Below are 21,276 nucleotides of genomic sequence, written 5' to 3' on the forward strand. Positions count from 1 at the left end.
TTCTACACCTTTATAATCTTTAGCCAAAATACATTTGTGTTTCTCCTGAATTAAAATATGTTAACATAAAAAATATTTTTTCTATTGCTTTGTATTATTATTTATAGCAGGGAAGAACATGGTGTTTCCCTGTTCAGCTTTCTCAGATGTTAAACTGTTGACAATTATGTTCTTGCAATGAACGCAGAGTCTGCCAGTGTTGATGCTGACTTCACTGTGGGCAGAATAACATGTTCCAGCCTGTTTCCATGAAAGGCAAGAGGGAAAACTCCCCTGACTTTTCATAGCACAGGATAAAGATGCTTAGCGATGATCCACATTCAGTGGGTGCTATTCAAATCACTATTTAGAAGTCTCGTAAAGTTTGAAATGGGCTGATTTGATTGGCTTTAATCAATTCATTAGCATGGCTTCCAATCAGAAGCATGTGCTCATCTAGGAAATGGTTAATGTGATCTCCTGAAGGATGCCAGCCCTTTCTAATGATCTACTAATAATTAACAATGAAAATACAGTACTTTAAAAATCACCTGATGCTGACTGCTCATAGAGAATATAACGTGTAGCAACATTCTGGTTTAGATCTTCTAATGGCAACGCATTGTGGTTTTTTATTATTATTTTATTTTTTTGCTTGTTTCTTTTCTAAATGCTGATGCAGGTACTAAGTCCTGCTATTGGGTCAGTGTTTGAAGAACTGGTATGTCAAACTGTGAAAAAGCTTCAACTGAGAAACTAATAGACACGGGGTACTTGGATCCCCTTCATACTATCTGAGTGAATTCCAGCCTTCCTACACAAGTGATGGCAGCCAGTAATTGAAGCTGGAAAGCTGCTAGGAAATTTAAGTGAAATTACTACAGACAACACCCCTAAAAGCACAAATATTATAGTCACTCATGGAATTTAACCAATCCTCTATCTGTTATCAACACTTATTCCTGTTGATATGACAACACAACGGTTGTATTAATATAAAGAAATCAAAAGTAGAAGCTTGGCATTGCCCACACCCAGTAACATGACCTGTGATTCAGAGGAGGATTTTACTGCTTGTTTAGCAAAGGAGATATCAAAAGTATTTTTATTGATAAAATTGAAGATGGTAGGGAAATGGAAGGAAGCAATGATGCTAGAGAACCACTCTCCCAATCATATACTGGTTTCTAGATCATGAAAAAGAAAAGAAAAGAAAAGAAAAGAAAAGAAAAGAAAAGAAAAGAAAAGAAAAGAAAAGAAAAGAAAAGAAAAGAAAAGAAAAGAAAAGAAAAGAAAAGAAAAGAAAAGAAAAGAAAAGAAAAGAAAAGAAAAGAAAAGAAAAGAAAAGAAAAGAAAAGAAAGAAAAGAAAGAAAAGAAAAGAAAAGAAGAGAAAAGAAAAGAAGAGAAAAGAAAAGAAGAGAAAAGAGAAAAGAGAAGAGAAAAGAGAAGAGAAAAGAGAAGAGAAAAGAGAAGAGAAGAAGAAAAGAAAAAGAAAAGAAAAGAAAAGAAAAGAAAAGAAAAGAAAAGAAAAGAAAAGAAAAGAAAAGAAAAGAAAAGAAAAGAAAAGAAAAGAAAAGAAAAGAAAAGAAAAGAAAAGAAAAGAAAAGAAAAGAAAAGAAAAGAGAGAAGAAAGTAATTTGCTCATTGGCACCTTATGACATCTGCTCGTTAATTTGCTAATTAAGAGCAGATATCTTCAGTAATCGTAGAAAACAACCTAAAGAAATAAGAGATAAGAAGGCAACAATAAGAAAAACATGCATTTACAGTAGGGCATCTGTGAGCCTAGGTAAACTGGCCAATATCAGCTATTTAGAGTAACTCATGATAAAGTAAAGAAAGCATCAATGCAATTAAACAAGAAAATCTCAGTTTTCCTCACTGGCTGTCAACATACTGGTCACCAGCTGGTAGATCTGTACAGCCAGGCCAGTAGAAGCAGGTACTGAAGAAATCTTTGAAGTGAAGTAGCTGTTTTGTAGTGTTTTGCTTACTGTATGGCCCTATAAATGCAATCCAGTGTTTGTTTTTGTAGAGCGAGCTCCTCACTATCTTCAAGAGTTTGTCACTCGTTTAGTATAAGTGCTGCTATAAATAAACACAGAAAAGCGATATTAATCCTCATTCTTATTCATTCCTAAAATCTCAGTTTATGCAAATTTTTAATGAATTTAATAGGACTTTCCCTTAGGCAAAGGCTGAAGGCACAAAGAGATCATAAATCTGCTCAATGTCAAGCTATTATTCTTCCATTTTTATATCAGTGCCTATTCACCTGCAGAACTTGGATAGAAAAATGTGCTTGACAGGCCAAAGACACGGGCTGTGAAGCTCTTGTACAATTTCCTGGGGTTCAGCTGTCTGCAGCTAAAGCCTGCCTCCTCACAACACCGCAGGTCGCAGCGGGGCCCACGAGCTGAAGTTGCAGCACTACTGTGAAACCTGGCGATTATGTTTCCTCCTGTACTGTCTCATCTCAGCTGCTGTTGCTGCAGCTGCACAAACAGATTCCCAGGTTTTACCTTCAGGCCTGTTCCCTGGCTCTAATGGAAAGCGTTCCTCTCTTTGCCGTCATTCATCTCTGTCCTCTCCGCGGAGAGGAGACTTTCAAGTCCACAGGCCTGCCACGCTTTGGAGGTTGAAAGATAGTGTCTGTGGGAATGTGGTATTTCGGTGTAACCACTAGCCGGAGTGTTAGCAGTCCTACTGCACCAACAGCAATTTTCAGGAGGAAAAAAGGAGAAAGCTTTTGTCAGGCTCCTTCCACAAGCTGCACCTAAAATAGAAATGATTCTCATTGTACCACCTCTCACCTACTCCAAAGGTGGCTCTACTCTTTTCCCCATGTTTTTTGGCATTACTGAATTCCTGGGTTATTCATTAAGGTCTCTGTTTTTTAATATGTGCACAATAGCTTTCACTTTGGAAACCAGGCTACCCACATTTTCAAAAGTCCTTGAGTTCCTTCTGAGTTGCCTCACCAGTGATTCCCACTCTTGGTCCCGAGTCATGGCCTCCCCTGGCAGAACCGAGCAAGGCAAGGGGCCCCCAGGAGTCTCAGATCTGAGCATCTGTCACTGAGGATAGGCACTCCTAGGCAAAGAAGAGCTCCACAGAAGGGAAACATCGTTCTTGAAGACCTCCCAGGCTGGTGATTTTGCATAATATAATGCAGAACATTTCCATTTGCTGATGGCCAGGTGCAAGTTTGGGTGAATTGATGAGCGTGCTGTCCTTCCTACACAGCGAATGGTTGGAAATAGTCTCTTGTTCTTTGCCTGTATGTTTCCACTGGTATTTAAAAGAAACATGAGAATGAGGTCTCAAGGCATGACTGATAGGAACAGCAACTAAAGAAAACAAAGATAATGAAGATAAACTTAGCCAGAGCAGGGAGGGTTGCTCATATTATCTGTAATGCAGAAGCCTAGAGACATGAGAAAGCATTGCATTGCCTCCTTCCTCTCTCTGTTTGTTCTTGGTTTGTTATTTTTCCTGACTGCTGCTGCTGCATCAAAGCACTTACACAGAAAAGGGCCTGGCATGACATGCCAGGAACAAGATTGTGCTCAGTCATGAGGCTTTGATCTTGAAGACTGTTCAGCTGCGTAGAGTGCACAAAGGTGCAGGCTTGGTACAAACTAAAAGAGGGAAAAAATCTGGTGGTAAGTTTTGCCTGCTGACTGAGGAGTTAGTGCAGGCCAGTAATAAACGCTGCGTGTGCGGTTTTCCATTGCTGATGCAGTTTTAAAACACTGAGCATATGCAGAGGAAGTCCCAGCATGGTGGTAAATTGCTGCATCCAGATTTTTTTTTTAAATCATTCTGTATATTTTTAGAGATGTACAAGAAATGAAATCTTCAACCAGAAGGAAGTGTGAAAAGAACTTTCTATGCAATATGAAGCCATCAGTGTTTGTAAACCTGATATATAGGGAGAAATATACAGACAGGTAGAACAAACTGCCCCTGTTTTTTCAGGTCTCTCCATGTGTATTAGTATCCAAATCACCCCTAGAAAATTCTCTGTTCTGTTCTTTACTTATGCTTTTAGTGTCATGCTTTTTCAATATTTCTTTGTCCTCTTGATTTACAACCACGGGGATGAAAACCAAGCAAACACCATTTCTTTGTTTTCTAGATCTCCGTGTTTTGTTCCATTATAATAACCAGCCTGACAGACCTTTATAGAGATTAAAAAAGGAGATACAGAATGTGCTGCGAACTGTGAACTTCTCTAAGGATAAGTGATATCACTGTGAAATAAACAAGCACGTGTCCCACAGGGGGATGCAGCGTATTTAGGGAATACTGCAGCCTCCCAGAGATTACTTCCAGTAGCACTCATGTGATGCTATCTGTGAATCAAATCTGGTATATATATATTTTTTCATTCCTTTTTCAACCTGATCAAAGATGGCCAGAACCTCAACAGGTGTTTTTAAGCCATCATCAATAAACTAAACAAATGTCAGTGTGCATCTCAGCTGCACGTTTTTGTCAAAAGCAGATGCTTACAGGGAACAACACAGGCTAAGCATACTGCCTGTGAAACTTGGCCCGGCACCCTTGGCTGCATAAACGTCTGTATAAATATCTTAACTCTCAGGGTAAGATTTTAAATGGGAACGCATCATTCTACCTTTGCATAGGGTAACCTCCACCTTTACAGTTACAGCAATATAGTGGCACTTTTTTCTGGATTAAAAAACATTTTTCACGTTTGAAAAAAACTGAGAATAGCTGATAGAAGTGACAGTGTGTTAATGTCTACATCTGATGAATACAAATGTAGGGGGAATTGCTTGTTGCTGAAATACATTAGATCATAGCAGCAGCAAAATGTAGCAGTGAGATGCCACCATCATCATTTCAACGTCTGTTCCATATAATTGCAGAGTGACTGCGAGCTAGCAGGGAAAGCTATCTGTCTTTGGGATTCTTGTAAATGACATGCTATTTAAAATAAAACATCGAGACTATGAAAAACATTCACAGGCTTTTCAGCATCTATTGAATTGTGTACAGTCTTCGTGGAACATCATAAATGCAGTTCTCAGAGGAAGTAAATGGTTGTCTGAAGACACATTCCTACCACTGCCATTAACACAACTCATTAGCTAACAAGAGCGTACTCATCTGTCTAGACACAGATGATATTAGAAAAGTAATCAGCATAGATCATATTCATGTCCCAGTCCTACAGGAGCTCTGTGCAGTTTGATTCTGTACCTGCCCTGGCCCGCAGTACTGAGCACAGCCATCCTCTCCCACTGATGGCGTTAGTTATCTAAGCTCTGCATGATCAGTGGAGCTCCTGCTGTCTGCACCTGATGAAGTATTGGTCTGGTGCAGATAAATACAGAGCTCATTGCAGAACCAGAGCCTTAAAATGTCAAAGAAACAGCTTCTTGTCTTTCCTTCTCCCCTGATAGTACAGAGAATGTTTAAAGATTAGCTTAGATTAAACACCTAGCACTTTGACAGGTAAAGAAAAAGGACATGATTTTCACCCAAACTGTTAAGACAGTCCAGAATACAGAGGCACAAAGATTTAATATTCTTTCCAAAGAATGAACGCTCTGTACTTTATGGGCATTATAATAACTCTGTACTTGAAATACATTTTTTATGCTTAATTCCTTTCTTGAATTCTGCTAAACTCTGCATTTGGAAATTATTTAAGAGTCCCAAACTCCCATTGCACCTTCATGAAAACAGGTATTTCTTTCGGTTTGTTAATCTGCCACTTTTTCCGCCCTTTGTCATGTCTTATTCTCATGTAAATAGGATTTCTAGGTAATTATATTTGGGAAAGCATGATACAATTCTGGACAGTTTTCTTAGCTCTGTTACGTGAGGGATATCATCAATACAAAGCATGATTGTCCAGTCTTGCAGACTTAATGTAGCAGAGTCACAAGAAGAAACAGTCCACGTCTCGTCTTGCAATTGAAGCCTTAATATTGTCGGTAAGGCACTATCTTAGTTTTTATCAAATGCACACTAGAGAAACAACAAAGACTCAGACATTAATTCAAATTTATTGAGGAACTCTGAGTTTGGCTCTATAACTGCTAGCTCACACTGAGGACATGACCCTTGGAAGATTTATAAGCAAGAACCTAGTGGTACGTAACTAGTTTCATGTAGCTAGCAAGTTGAATGAAAACTTAATTTTATTTTGCTTAAATGAGAGAAATAATTGCCTTGGGATCTCTTTGAGACACTGTAGAGGTTTTGGGATACCCAGGCAGTGAAATACCAATGAGAAGGCTGGTAAGAAATATGTTCATCCTATTACAGCTTAGAAAAATGCATTATACTATGTCTGTACTTCTTCAAGCATTGTGCCAGATATATGAAAATGTAATAATGGCTCTAGTGATTGTTTGTTTCAGTAATAGCTTTGTGTGATAGCAGATTGAGGTGAATTCTAATGCTATATAGATCTAAAATATGAAAAGTACACAAATAGCGCATATTTTTTCTGTTGCGGAAGTCTTATGCTGTCCATGAATATATATACATCAGTCAGAGTACATTTCATAGCAGTCTTCTGTCGATTTTGGTTTGAAAGGTACAAGTACCATATTATTTATTTGGTATTTATGTCTACTTCATTTTTTCTTTGTTAGGGCTCACCATTTTTTTCCCCAGAAGTTATTTCTATAGTAGTCCAGGAAGTAAAAGATATATAGTTGGAAGGGTTATACTCATTTACATTATGTAGCTTGTAAATTATCATGGCATAATAATAAGGTTGGAGGGAGCAGCAAAAGCAGATGATTTTGACACCTACATTTTTAACATCTGCAGGGTGAATATTCAAGTGAGTTATTGGAGAAAATTATTTAAACACACAGCTAACAGAAATTTCCAAACAATTTATGCATGTTTATTTCAAGTGTGGCAAAATAACCGTATAGCTTAAATAGATGACAGTGCTCAGGGTGATTTTGTGCCTACTGAGTCACTGCAAAGAAAAGAACAGAAAGTGTTTGAAAAATGGCAGAGCAGCTCCTCAGCAAAGTTCTTCATGCACACAGCTGTTGCCAGATAACTGTATTTTGCTCACAACTGAGATTCAGAGACATGGGTAGAAGGGATGTCCTAAGAGAAGAATGTCAAGAGAAAAACATAAAACAGAAGAGAAAAAAAATATATTATAGATGAATAAACAATTCCAAAGTAAATTAAAATGCTACACAACTTTTTCTTTGAGACAATTCTACTCAATGCTATTCAAGAACACTATTGCTACGTTATCAACATCACAGCACCCCACCCAGAAGGAGGTAAACCAAGGTATCTTGTACCGTATGAATGTCTGAGATCTGGGAGCAGAACTAATAAAAAATGAAAATACAGATTCTGCCCTCAGTATTTCTGTCATCATATGAACCTGTCAGAGTGACACTGCAAAATGTCTGCTCGGACAGAGGGAAGAAAAACTGAGACCCAGGATATTCCTTAAGCTTCATCACCAGTACATGGTCAAGAGGTCACCTCACAGCTCCAGTTAAGACACAAGTAAAATGCAAGTGCTATTGCTCTTTCAGGATGTTTTCATATCTCCATTCAGAACAGGGGAAAGTACTGGAGCTCTTGTGAGAACAGAAGTTTAAAGAAACTAAACTTTTATGCCACAGACAGTTCCACATTCTGATGAAAAGTGAACTCCACCCATTCTTACTGTCACTGTTCCTAACCTTCCGTTTTTAGGAAGTCATTCTTTTAACATCCCCATATACAACCCCAGGAAGAGGCTGCACCCTTTCCCAGATTAAAAGTTAATATATGCCACAGATTTACCTCCTCTTGCATTTAAGAGTCTAGACAACTCATCATCCAATGCTGGAATTACCCGAATCATCATAACTCAAGTCACAAGGATTTCTCCAACAAAAACAAATAAGTTAACACACAAAAAATAAAAAAAAAAAACAATAATTAAAAAAAAATCAGGTTCCAGGCTGCCAGATTTTGTGTACTGCAGAAACCTATAACTGGCACACAAGGCAAAAGCAGGCAGCACAAAACATCCTGCACTGAACTTGACAGTTAGCACTGAGTCTGCCCCAAACTGCATTGATCTCATCGTCAGACACACAAAGCTTCTTCACTGAGATGTGGTTCAATGTCAACGCAAGCTGCACAACGCATCCCATAAGTTATTTCGTAGATCACAAAGATGGACAGTGCTGCCTTCACCCTCTCATCAGACACTAGATTTTCAAATTTCAGTCAAGCACCCTGGATGAAAACAGCTCCATTACGGACCATTTATTTCAAAGCAGAAATCAGAACATTCACAGGTAAAGGATCTCTGCCCCTTTTTTGCAATGGTGCTAGCATCCAGAGGTTTGTCACCTTTAGAGATTTAAAATAAGCATAAGCAACAAAGTGAGGGCTGGATTGCCAAAGCTCCTCTCCTCATTTGCTTCCCTAGGACTAGTACAGGCATCCCAGATTCGGGCATTACACAATGTCCTGCTGTGCCCCTGCTTTGAGTCACAATGTCTAGGAGGACATGGCAAGGCCGTATCGTTACGGCAGCAGCCAGCTCTCTGCTAACAAGAAAGCTCAGCCAGTGGTCCCAGTACCACCACAGTAACCTCAGAGGGACTGGCACATGCTCAGCCCACTAACGGGCACTGCAGCAGGGAGCACCTGCTAACACCCTCCCTTTGCCTATGGCATGCTGGGCTTTCCAGCTTCCACATGGACTTCCAGAGTTTTCTGACACCTCAAGACAAATGAAGTGAGAAAAGTGGAAATGTGAGACAGAGACAAATGACAGAGAAAAATGAAGGCTGATACAAGCTGAGAGATAAAAGATGCCTCAAAGTTGATCCTGCAGCTTTCCTGTAAGCCAATAGAATTTTCTGTTCTCCACTGCTGCTGCCTCATCTCAGTTCCTAGAGCTGCTTTGAAATGATAAATCACACCATCAATCCAAAATAACAACATACAACAAAGCTGGACATTGTTGCAAACAACAACCACTTCATTGTAAAGATCACACATGACTCAGGAAGACTTTTTGTAACTCTAGTTCCACTGAACCTGTGCCTGCTTGCACATCTGAATTGCTACATGTGTTTATACCTATGCACCTCACATATTTATTAAACATTCAGAACATTTAAGTACAAGGTCGTACTCAGCTCTATTTATCTGTCTCTATAGCATAACCCCTTCACTGCCCACAACATAAGAGGGGAACATACTGAATGTGAAAAATAGGCCACAGAAGAATAGATACAAAATAAAGGCAGGGACAAAATCAGAAAAGCACTGAATGAAATACAATTAGGAAGAAACATCCATGGCAACAACCGTGTATTTCTAAAAATAGGTTATTAGCAAAAAGAAGACCAAGAAAAGAATTGGTTTCCTACACGGAGGGAGCCATCAGTAGAATATCTGAAAAAGGTCAAAGCATCTGATCCCTTCAGTTGCAGTCAGTTTGCTAGCACCAGTGGTACCAACAACTCATGGTTTAATATTTCTGCCTAAAAGAGGGAAAAGGACATTAGAGACATTCTCACTTCATCTGGCCAGAGTGTTTTCATCACAGAGTACTTAAAGAAGGAGGTGAAATAAGGTCAAGAGCATTAAGAGTTAATTAACTGTTTTCCTTGGAGCTCATGGATAGCAAGTGACGAGGTCCAAGAAAAGGAAAACAGAGCAGTATCATACTCTTATCTAAAAGAGGTGAATGGATAAGCTAGGAAATTTTAGACCAGCTTGTGTAATTTTAATTCATGGGGAAAAAACAGCAGCTGCAGAGTTTTGTAGCTCAGATAGTATAGAAATATAGGCCAGAAATGGTTAATAGGGAGAGAGAATGCATTTTATTAAGCTAACTGATGTAACTAAGAAAAAAATCAGAGAAGGCTTCAGGAGTGAAAACACTTTTATTGGAAAAACTGTGAACTAAATAAACAAGCTACATCTAAGAACTTAGAAGAAAAAAGGGAGGGTGGGGAAAATGAGTAAAAGCCAATAATGGATTTGCCAAGAACAAGTAATGTCAAACTATTGTAATTTCCTTCTCTGACAAAGAAACAGACATTGCAGATAGAAAGGAAGAAGTGCACGTCATATATCTTGACTTATTAAAGCTTTTGACACTCTCTCGCACGACATTGTCACAAACAGACTGGGGAAATATAGTCTAGATTAAACTTTTCAATGATGTGTGCAGAACTAGCTGGAAACAAACTACATACTCAAAAACATCAGAATCTCACTGCCAAAATGAAAGATAGAGAGATTGGGTAGTGAGATCTGCAACGATCTGCAGGTGGCTGCCTGGGTCTGCTCCTACTGAGTATTTTCATCAGCAGCCTGAAGGAGAGAAAGTAAAGTATATTTGTTACACCTGCAGATGACAGAGTGCTAACGGGGCATAAACAATTGGAGGTACAGAGGAGTTAAGTTAAACAGACCCAGACCACAACCAATACACCTTGCCAACAAGGCTTACCCAGCACTCTAAAAATGCCAATGCCTTCGCACTAGTCACCCTGTCCTTGGGCTTAGCAGACCATCTGTGCAAAGGGAGGGAACAATAGAACATACTTTTTTTAGATTAGATTTGTATATTTTAGGTTCTGTTAGGTTCAGAGAAACCTGTAAAGCATATCAGGAGTGTTGCAGGAGGTGAGGAAGCAGTAGCTAGGTGTTGGGTAGCCACTGATCTTTGGGAAGACGGACATGAACCAGACTGAGTTCAGCTGGAGAGGGCCCAGACCAGGAGGTTACAAGGGGAAGAAGGTAAGACAGCATGGTGGGAGACCAAACACAGCTGCAGACAGCAAATCACCACATTTGTGGCAAATCACAACATCAAGTACTGTTTCCTAGAAGTGGGTGTAACAAGAGATTGATAGGCCGCAAGGTTCACATACCTCAGACTCATGCTGGCAGCCTGTATACAGAAGACACACTGGCTGAACATCGCGTCAGGTCTGGCTGCACATTGCCATGTGCACGCTGGCAAGTTGTTCCTCCTGATCCATCCATTAGCACTAGCACTAGCCTGTCATCGGCCTGCGTGGTCTGGGGGACACTTGTGGAAACCCTCATGGACAAGTCTGTCACTGGTCCCCCATGGCTCAGTGCAGGAACCAGGCTCTGACTTTGACTCCTGCCAAACAAAGGAGGAAGTCAGGGGGACTTAGAGAGCAGAGAGCCCCACAATGGCATTATTATCTTCATGAGTTTGCAGTGGCCAAAGAAATCCCTGCCATGTAAGCAATACCAAAGCTTTCTTCTCTCTTCTGCCTGCATTTATCATCCTTTATGAAGCTACAGAAACACAGGCTCCACAGGTGTTTTTCCAATTCTTTGTTACTGTCAGGATCCTTTGGGGGCGGCCGCTGCCTGTGGTGAGGGCACCAGGAGCAGTGGGCGCTCCCCAGGCGGGTCCCTCAGGGCAGGGCCTGGCAGCCAGGCCCGTCCCACCAGGAGCGGGGCACTGGGGCAGCCCCAGGCCCAGGCACCTCTCTGGGAACAGGGCCAGGCCGAGACCAGGCCGGAACGTGGGCACACGGGTGGGCTGGGGTCAGCGGGACCCATGGCCAGGCAGGGCAGGGCTGTGGGGAGCTGGAGCCTGGCCCTGCTGCAGCCTCGCTGGGCTGATGTGGGGGCCTCAGTCTGGGAAGGGTGGAGGAAGCCTTCGGGCAGTCCCTACAGTCCCGTTCTTCTCTCTGGAAGGGCCTGTGGGTCTCCAGAGAGAGAGATCTTGATAAAAAAAAAAATCTGTAATGTTTGAAACGGCTCCATGATTTGAAATTATGAGAAGCTTGTGCCTGAGAATGATTCATGCTGCATTATGTGGAGAGTCGTGGAAGTCCTGCTGGCAGATAAGATACACATGTAACTCCTGGGATTTCAGGCATAGCTTCATTGCACATCCAAACTCCTGCTTGCAAATAATACATCAGGTAAAAATAACAAGACAACTGCCCTCCCCCCAGTTACTAACTTGAAACTTTTCCTCCTCTTGTTAATGTTTTAAATGATCCAATGGAAATGTTGCTGCTGTCTAATTGACCAAACTCTGTCTTTATAGGCATCACTCATGAAGACTGATGACATGGAGAGCTATTGCAAAAAGCCACTGACAATGTACATACTGATATCCTAATAACTGGCATTAGTTTCTAAAATCACATGCTATGCACAGTAAAAATTATCAGTGCAGAAATTATTATTGTAGCTAAGAGGCAATCCCTGAAAAACACTATTCATTTTAATAGCAAATTACTGGGTAAGTTTCAAAGCTGAAGGAGGAACAGTTGTAGTTCACACCATTCCTGTATAAAGTGACACAGATTTATAAGATGTGAAATACTGTGTCCTATACAGGCCAAGTGCAATTTATGTTTGCTCAGCTCCTGGCCAAGGAAAAATTATGTTTAGTTTTATTCTGCCAGGGAAAACCACAGCAAAGGAAACAGGAGTGGACAAAATAAAATTAACAAACAAAATCAAAAAAACAAAACAACCCACCAAAAAAATCAAACCAACTGTATTTATAGTTGTCATGTTTGCTGTCCTATCCCAGCTGAGAACTATAATGGAGCTCTGTGTTAGAAACTGGATAGCAAAAGGTACGCTGCACAACAAACACAGTTAATTTGCTCTTATATATGTGGAAAGATAGAGCCAACACTTTTAAAATATTTTTATTCATCTAGTAAAAGATATGACCTAGCTTCTGTTTCTAAACCAAGCTAGCTTTGCTCACCAGTATTTCAACTGAGTTTTAAAAGAGAAACAACATGCAGAAAAAGTTTACCTCTGTTAAAACTCCTTACCTGGACAGAGACACTTAGCTTTAAGCATACAAAGTACACATCATTTTATTATGATTATTGAGATGGTGCATTACCTGCAGAATTTACTACCCAGAACCCATTGCTTGCCATGAATGAGCTGTAAACATCAATGGCGTGGATGTGTACATTTTGCACTAGATTTGGTGCCATAAAGGAAATGAATGAAGCTAATCAAGCTGCCTAGCTCATGATTGTTTTTACAGTTCACATCCAGCTGAGTTTACAGCACAGCAGCAAGTAAGGGATATAACAAAAGCATTTCACAAAGGCAATTTGAAAATGTAATTGGTTTAAGTCATTGTCAAAGCCAACAGGGGCACAAGTTTATAGGACAACTGGTAACAGTGCACAAATATTACTTGTATGAAAACTACTGTGCATTTAACTACATGGAAATTAGCATGTAGTGGCAGGATAACAACAGAGTGAGTACCATATCATTACAAGATTATAGCCTTCAGAACCAAAAGGCAAGAATACAGGTTATATGTTAATTAGTTTTAGATCCACTAAATGTAATTACATAGTAATCTTCGTGTAGTTACATGGTGTTTAATAGGAACCCTATTAACTAATCATGTAATTAAAGAATAATTGTATGACACTCCTGCCCTGTGACATCCATGGTGGCCAGATAAGTTAAAACTGTTGGAATATCACAGTATAGACTGTTCCTACTATTAGACTTCAGGGCAATACCACACCCTAAATGTAAACAGGAAAACATAACAAAAGTCAGGGCACCTGCTTCCTTCTCAATACACAAAGAATAGCACCTCATACCTAGAACCACTGTTAGTTTCCATAGAATTACTCAAAAAATAATCTTACTTCATTTTTCTTTTTTTTCCCACACTTTTCTCTATAATTTCATTTCCTGTAGCTTCTTAATCATAGCCGTCCCCTCTTTTCTTTAAGCATGTTTAAAGCAGCACCGAGTCACATGTTGCTCATTCACCTTCACTTGCTCACAATTAATTTCTTCATTTTAAAAAGTTGACACTAATTTTACTACCGTTTTGTTGTACAAACTTGATTAAGTCTTTTTCTCCTTTATTTTTTCCCTTTCCCCTCTTCTGCTTTCTTTGCCTAGAGACTCTGTCTCATCTCCTTTCTGCAGAGGAGATGCAAGTGATAAATAAGAAAGTTACCGGATGTCTCCCATCAGACTTTCCAAAACCAAGACTAGCCAGCAAGGCTCCTCCATCTTGTTTCCATTACCCAGGCATCCTCTCTGCATTTTGTCAGCAAAAGTTGGTCACTGCTGCCGCACTCTTTTCTCCAGGCTGATACTCAGACAACATTTATAATGATTCCTAGCAGGTAACACCACTGACCACAGCAAAAGTTGCACAGCACAGCCAACTGGAAAGAGGAAGAAAAGTGATGTGGATCAGCACATGATGCTGGTCAGAACTCAAAATGTCTCTTGCATGAACTGCTGATGTTGCAAAAAATGTTTCATTCCAAAGTGAAGTGAAAAAATGGGAAATTCCCACAGAACATCATTAAAGTCCAGTAAAATAAAATGTTTCATTCTTGTTTTCATTTTTTTGCTGTTGTTGTTTTGCACTTCAATTCATACCAACTAAAATTGGGGTTATATAAAAACTTAATCTACAGGAAAAAGAAAGAAAGAAAACAATCAAAAAAACACAACAACCCAAAATCAATGTCCCTGCACAACTCAGTTTCAATAAATAAGCACTTTTCAAAAGAAAAAGGTCTGACCAAAAGTTTCCAACCATACATAATACTAAGTTTGTTTCTGGGGCTTCCCTAGCCTGTTGGGGATGCACAACTCTCCATTCAAAAATGTGAAAGCAAGTGAAACGTCAGACTAATAAATTGCTAGGAGCACAATGTGCAACCATCCATGATACCACGAACTGTGAAAGGGCTGCACACTCTGTCTAGTTTTAAAATACCAAGTCCCATTCACTACCCTGCTGAAGCTCAAGCCTCAGAATGTGGCTTAGCCCTGCAGGAAGGAAAAAAAAAATGCTTTTTTTTATTTTGTTTTGACAGACCTCATCCTGCCTGACCAGAGCACAGCACTAAGTGGGTACTGCTCCATCCTCGGCGAGTGACAAACCACATAAAGGTGGGCATGAATGCTGAAGAAAGGAAAGCTCCTGCCAGTTTCCCTGCTGTAGAGCCCCACAGAAAGGTAGGCAAAGCTATGTCAGTGCAACGCTACAGGAGTATCTAATATATATTGAGCCAATAATACGGTCCATAAAAATGGGACAGACAAAACAGAACAAAGATTAAATCAATGGCATGATTTAATACAAGCAATGACAGTGCAGTGCCCTATTCTTACCTTTTACCTTATTATTTAATATCTGTTCACCTTTTGCTTCTTATAAAGATACCGAGCTCCATTTGCCTCACAGTAGCCACGGACCCTGGGGAGCCTGCTGTTATCACTGAACTGCCCACAGCAGCCTGAAGAGTGAGCTGTGCTGAGGGAAGAGAGTCCAGATAAGAGCCTAGAAAATACATTGATTTGGTGTTTCCAGTCTGGTGAGCTCTCTGACACCTCAGTGGGAGATACAGCTGCTTTTGTCCTCCCACCCGAGGGGCCTGAAGGCACTCATAGCTCGATGTAGTGGTATGTGCAGCTTGTCCCTGATCAGGCTGAAACTCCTTGGTTACACCCCACTGTAAATTGGGGTCATAGGGATAGGGTGTTGTATGGTGTGTTAAGGTATCACACCCGGCATCATACTGTTAGATTAGATACCAACTGATACTGGTGCCCTAAAAGAGTTAGGGTTTGCTTCATTTCTTTTTTTTTTTTTTTTGGTCTTACTTTATCTATATTTTGGCTCCCAGTATAATCCTCCAAAATGCAAGTTCAGAGGCCATTGTAAAACTAAAGGGAATGGCAAAAACGTGACAACTGAATGCTTTCATGGTCATTTCCACCTCAGAGTTGGAAGAGAGGGGAGGCTGCGTGCAAGCCATGTAAAGAACTCCCAGCTCTCAGGGTAGCTTTCACTTCCTGGATCTCTGAGCACCTAATGATGGTTCAGAGAGAGGAAAACAAAAGGCTGTGCATGTCAGGAGAGTTCTCTGAAAGGTAATGTGACACTGAAAAATTATGTCTGATTGTGAAGCATTTTGGCGCTGGAACAAGTCTGCTGGGCCAGCATATTCACACTACACAGCAGCTCCCACGTGTTCAGAATTAAATGGGCAGCTTGCTAACTAACAGTCCCCTAAGAGCAGGGGAACATATTTGCATATGGACTTGGCATCTAGGTTAGTCATTGTTGAGACAAATGACTGGACGATAAAATAAAGCTAAGCAGAAAGCACAAGTAGCTCGCAGTATTACTTCAATTTAGAGATAACGGAGACTTATTAATTAACAGCAGCGATTACTAGAGCGTAAGAGGTTATGAACATCTCTTTTTTGCATGCTAAAGGTCTGTTTACTGTGCTGATGTTGACATTTTTCAGAACTGCAATTCTATTTTATTAGCATACAGAAACAAGCTTCCAAAGCAGATTATGGTTTCTTAAAGGACACTAGAGTGAAGAGACCATGTCTGTCTTCTTCACTTTTCCTCTGCAATAAAAACATCCAGAATCTGGAGCTGAGTAACCCATTCCCTGAATGCCCACGATAGTCCTTCAGACCCAGAGGGAAAAACATCGACATTCAGCAGTCGCTGGAAGTCAGCAGAAGTTGGGAAAACTAAGAAATTAACAGACATTATTCTCTCCATCTCTTCCTCTCTCTCCAGCACTTTTGGGAGCATCACAACAACCACTTCAGCCTCACAGAATCACAGAATCACAGAATTGCAGAGGTTGGAAGGGACTTCGAAAGATCATCGGGTCCAACCCCCCTGCCAAAGCAGGTTCCTTAGAGCAGGCTGCCCAGGTAGGCAGACGGGCCTTGAATATCTCCAGAGAAGGAGACTCCACAACCTCCCTGGGCAGCCTGTTCCAGTGCTCCGTCAGCCTTACTGCGAAGAAGTTCTTTCGCATGTTGGTGCGGAACTTCCTGTGCTCTATCTTGTGGCCGTTACCCCTTGTCCTGTCCCCAGAAGCCACTGAAAAGAGGTTGGGCAAATCCCTCTGTCTCCCACACCTCAGGTATTTATAGACATTGATGAGATCCCCTCTCAGTCTTCTTTTCTCCAGGCTGAACAGACCCAGGTCTCTCAGCCTTCCTTCATAGGGAAGATGCTCCAGGCCCCGTATCATCTTTGTGGCCCTCCGCTGGACTCTGTCCAGGAGATCCCTGTCTTTTTTGTACCGGGGAGCCCAGAACTGGACACAGTACTCCAGGTGAGGCCTGACCAGGGCAGAGTAGAGGGGGAGGATCACCTCCCTTGACCTGCTGGCCACACTCCTTTTAATGCACGCCAGGATCCCACTGGCCCTCTTGGCCACAAGGGCACACTGCTGGCTCATGGTCAACCTGTCATCCACCAGGACCCCCAGGTCCTTCTCCTCAGAGCTCCTCTCCAGCAGGTCATCCCCCAGCCTGTACTGATACGTGTGGTTGTTCCTTCCCAGGTGCAGGACTCTACGCTTGCTCTTATTAAACCTCATTTGGTTTCTTCCTGCCCATCTCTCCAGCCGGTCCAGGTCTCGCTGAATGGCAGCACAGCCTTCTGGCGTGTCAGCCACTCCTCCCAGCTTCGTGTCATCGGCGTACTTGCTGAGGGCAGACACTATTCCCTCATCAAGGTCATCGATGAAGATGTTGAACAAGACAGGAGCCAGCACCGACCCCCGGGGAACACCGCTAGTCACAGGTCTCCAGCTGGACTCTGCGCTGCCGATCACCACCCTCTGAGCTCGGCCAGTCAGCCAGTTCTCAACCCACCTTACCGTCCGCTCCTCTATCCCACACTTTCTCAGCTTTGCTAGCAGGATGTCATGGGAGACAGTATTGAAAGCCTTGCTAAAGTCAAGGTAGATGACATCCACTGCTCTCCCCCCATCTACCCAGCTGGTGATGCCATCATAGAAGGCAACGAGGTTGGCCGAGCACGACTTCCCCTTGGTGAATCCATGCTGACTACTCCTCATAACATTCTTCTCTTCCAGTTGCTTGGAGATGGCATCCAGATCAAGCTGTTCCAACAAATTTTTCAGCCTCAAAGCCATGGCAACTCTAAGTCACTGCTTTTAGCAACTGTGGAGCTGTTTGAAAACACCAGAGGTCAGTTACCCCAGCTGAAACATGCAAGTGAGCTGGGGAAGGGAGAAGCACTGCTCCTCACAGATATGGAGCGAGTGGTTCTCTTTGTTTCCCAAACAACTTTTGCGTGCTGATCTTATCAGTATTTCAAATATCCGTTATGTCACAAAATGATTACAAAATCCCCAGAAACCCTGGGGATGCTGTGATTAAGGAGCATCCAGGGACTGATATGTCGTAAGTATGGTCAAAACTAGGCACACCAACACCTAATGAAAATGGAAAGTGGCTGGTCCTTTGAGAAACTGGGACTTCCTAGTCTGCGTGAGCAGTCGGTGACTCTGGGATTTCAGGGCGAGAGATCGATGGTATGAACAGTGCAGGAATCTATCCGATTGTCAACTGTAAGACCTGTCGTTTGCCACAGGAGCCTCTTTGGGTCATACCTCTAAGTTTATACAGAAAACATACTGACTCACTTGGCAACTGTGATCAAGACATTGTACATGGCCAGAAGAACCGACCTGTAAGTGTTTAGCAGGCACCAGTTATTAGTGCCCATGCTGTAAATATCCTTCCTTGTGTGTCCTTTTTTCATCTCTCTCCCTCCAGCCTGGATGGAAGTATCTCACCTCTTTGCCCTTTACCACACACAAAGGCTGTTATTACTGAGAAGCTCTTTGTGCTAGCAGACCACGGAAGAAGGAATTGAGGAAGTACAAATAGGAAAGCAGTTTGTGTGAAGTAAAACCCTGAACAAAAACTCAAAAAAGCGAATTCGTAAGAATCAGTCACCCCTTCACCTTTCAGGTTTCTTATGCACATTTGAGATATCGCCTGAATACGAGGACATTAGGAGCATTATCAAGATGAATGATTGTAAGAGAAGGGGAAAAGCTCAGCAGAATTTCTTAATACGTAATTAAATGAGAATCTTTTGATTTAAAATATTTACAAGCCCAGCAGAAGCACAGCCCAAGGCTGGGGAAACAAAAGTAGAGAGCTTGGGTTTGTAAATACTTTGAGATTAAAAAAAAAAAAAAAAAAGTAATTACATAGCTAAAAAAAGAAAAGGTAGATATAGAGGTTGTGTGTAAGCCATACAAAGTAACTCCTGCATCTCTGAACACCTGATGCCAGTCAGGAAGGAAGCAAAGCTGGGACTGAGAGATGCTGTAGGCATAGGAAGACTGCAGTACTGGTAACTGGAGGAACAAAAGGGAAAAGGCAGTAGGAAGGAGGGGAGGATGGGAGGCAGAGAGAAAGAAGAGAAATTTAAATTAGTATGTAAATTAGCTGGGTTTTATTCAGTCAATATTTATTATTTCATATATTTACATGAAACACTATTTTTACAGAAGGTTCTCAGTCAGCTTACTTGGCGCGTCAGAGACACAGCTTACTTCAGTCTCAGTGTTGGTAGTAGTGGTCTGCTTGGTAAAAAAGAGCAGGAATTACAGCAGTTCACGTACTGCACGCATCCCTCAGTAGCCATTTCACCGAGGTGCTGGGAGGAGGTTAGATGCCGTGCACTGAACCACCCATCCTGCTGCTGCCTGCTACTGCTGCAGCACCTGCGCCCATTAGGACAGATTTGGGCCTCCCCCAGAAGTCAGTATGAAGTTTATGGCAAGGGATGGCATTCCAGGAGGGTAATTTTCTGTGTCTGTCTGATGTCAACGGGCATGAGAGTGTATGCATCCAGCAGAGTCCCTCATTTTTTCACTTTGGTCTAGCTAACTCAGGAGATGTGAACCCGTTCAAAGAGTCACTCTCTTTGAGATCTTATTTCACTCGACATTTATAGTTTGTTGCATTGCAGCCAGTCTGTTTGCTGCCACAGGATTTCCTCTTTCATTGATTAGCCTTTCATTGATTACAGCCTTATTCAGCCAATGGCCACAGCAACTGCATTAAAATAGGGCTGCAGAAAACAAATCCTTTTTGTCAGTATCTAAGCAATAATTTAATAGCAATGGGTTTTCACCCTGCATTTCCACAACATGCAATTTTGCCAACTTTACAATTTAATTAAAATACTCCTATTTTTTTCTCCTGTATACTGCAACTCTGGGAGTTTAGTATTCATTAAAACAAAACAGCAAGGTTCTAGTCTCCACAATTGCAGAGAGAAATTTGTGAACACAATCTCAATAAAAAAGTAGGAAAATAAAAAACGTTTCTTTTTTATTTATTACCCTCCCGAAGCAGATCATGAGTTTTGTGCAGCCTGATGGTTTGCAAATTCAGGTTTGGCAGTACTGAACTTGGGATCACTGAGTCAATATTAGCTCTTGGCTGTCTGTTCTCACCTTCGCTTTTGTTTGCCTACAAGCGGAGGTCACATCTAGAAATACATAACAGGTGTTTTAAAATACTAACCTTTTTGAAAATGTATGCTGACTTTATTTTAGCCACTCCGACCTCTTTTTCCCCTGGAAATAAAGCCAGAAAAGGCCAGCAATGACACAATTCTCTCTTTATAGCGTCAGGTGATGCCAGCTGAAGTCTGTGAGAGCTATTTGAAAGCTGTCACAGGAGAGGAACCTCTTGGTTTCTTAGATCATCTGGTTTCAATTTGGATAAAAAGCCATTTTGCACTTCCCTGTCATTTCTTGCTCAGCTTTAATTGTTCCAGCTTTGCAAAGGCACCAAGCACTCACACAGTCAACTCCTTTGTCGATCACTCAGATCCCTGTTTTGATAATGCTCTCTGTACAATATTGTTTAAAGCAGTAGGTCAGTAAAAGACTTCCAGATTTAAAATTTCCCATTAATTCACATAGTGCAGGAAAATCAATACTCTACAAAAGTCCAGGCACCCTGACAGGCCATATACAGGCTTGACCAGCTGTACCAGCTTGATGCTTATTGTGTCCAGACCATGTACCAGCTTGATAATTATTATAATTTCTCTAGGAGGTACGCCGTGCATATAAGGAGATATATATAAAAGCATTTTGGAAACAGAGATTGTAACTAGCTCATCAAAGCTCCAAGCCCCAAGGAAGCAACCCTGAAAGACAAATCCAAATGGTGAAAGAGTTAACTCCAATTAACCAGATCTAAAATAAAATCAGTAACAGCTAGAAGAAAAACCTTGACGGCTGGACTGTTGCAGACTAAGGCCACCATTCCCATGCAAAATCATGAGGCAAAACTGAGCACAGATTTTGCTTCTTTAAATTACTCACAATCAGTGTGACCTTCCAGGGCTGGGTTCCCTGTTCTGCATTTCTCTGTCTCATTGTCGTGAAAGGTGTTCTCCTTGA

The sequence above is a fragment of the Anser cygnoides genome, chromosome 5, assembly GCF_040182565.1.
Source record: "Anser cygnoides isolate HZ-2024a breed goose chromosome 5, Taihu_goose_T2T_genome, whole genome shotgun sequence".
Lineage (NCBI taxonomy): Eukaryota > Metazoa > Chordata > Aves > Anseriformes > Anatidae > Anser > Anser cygnoides.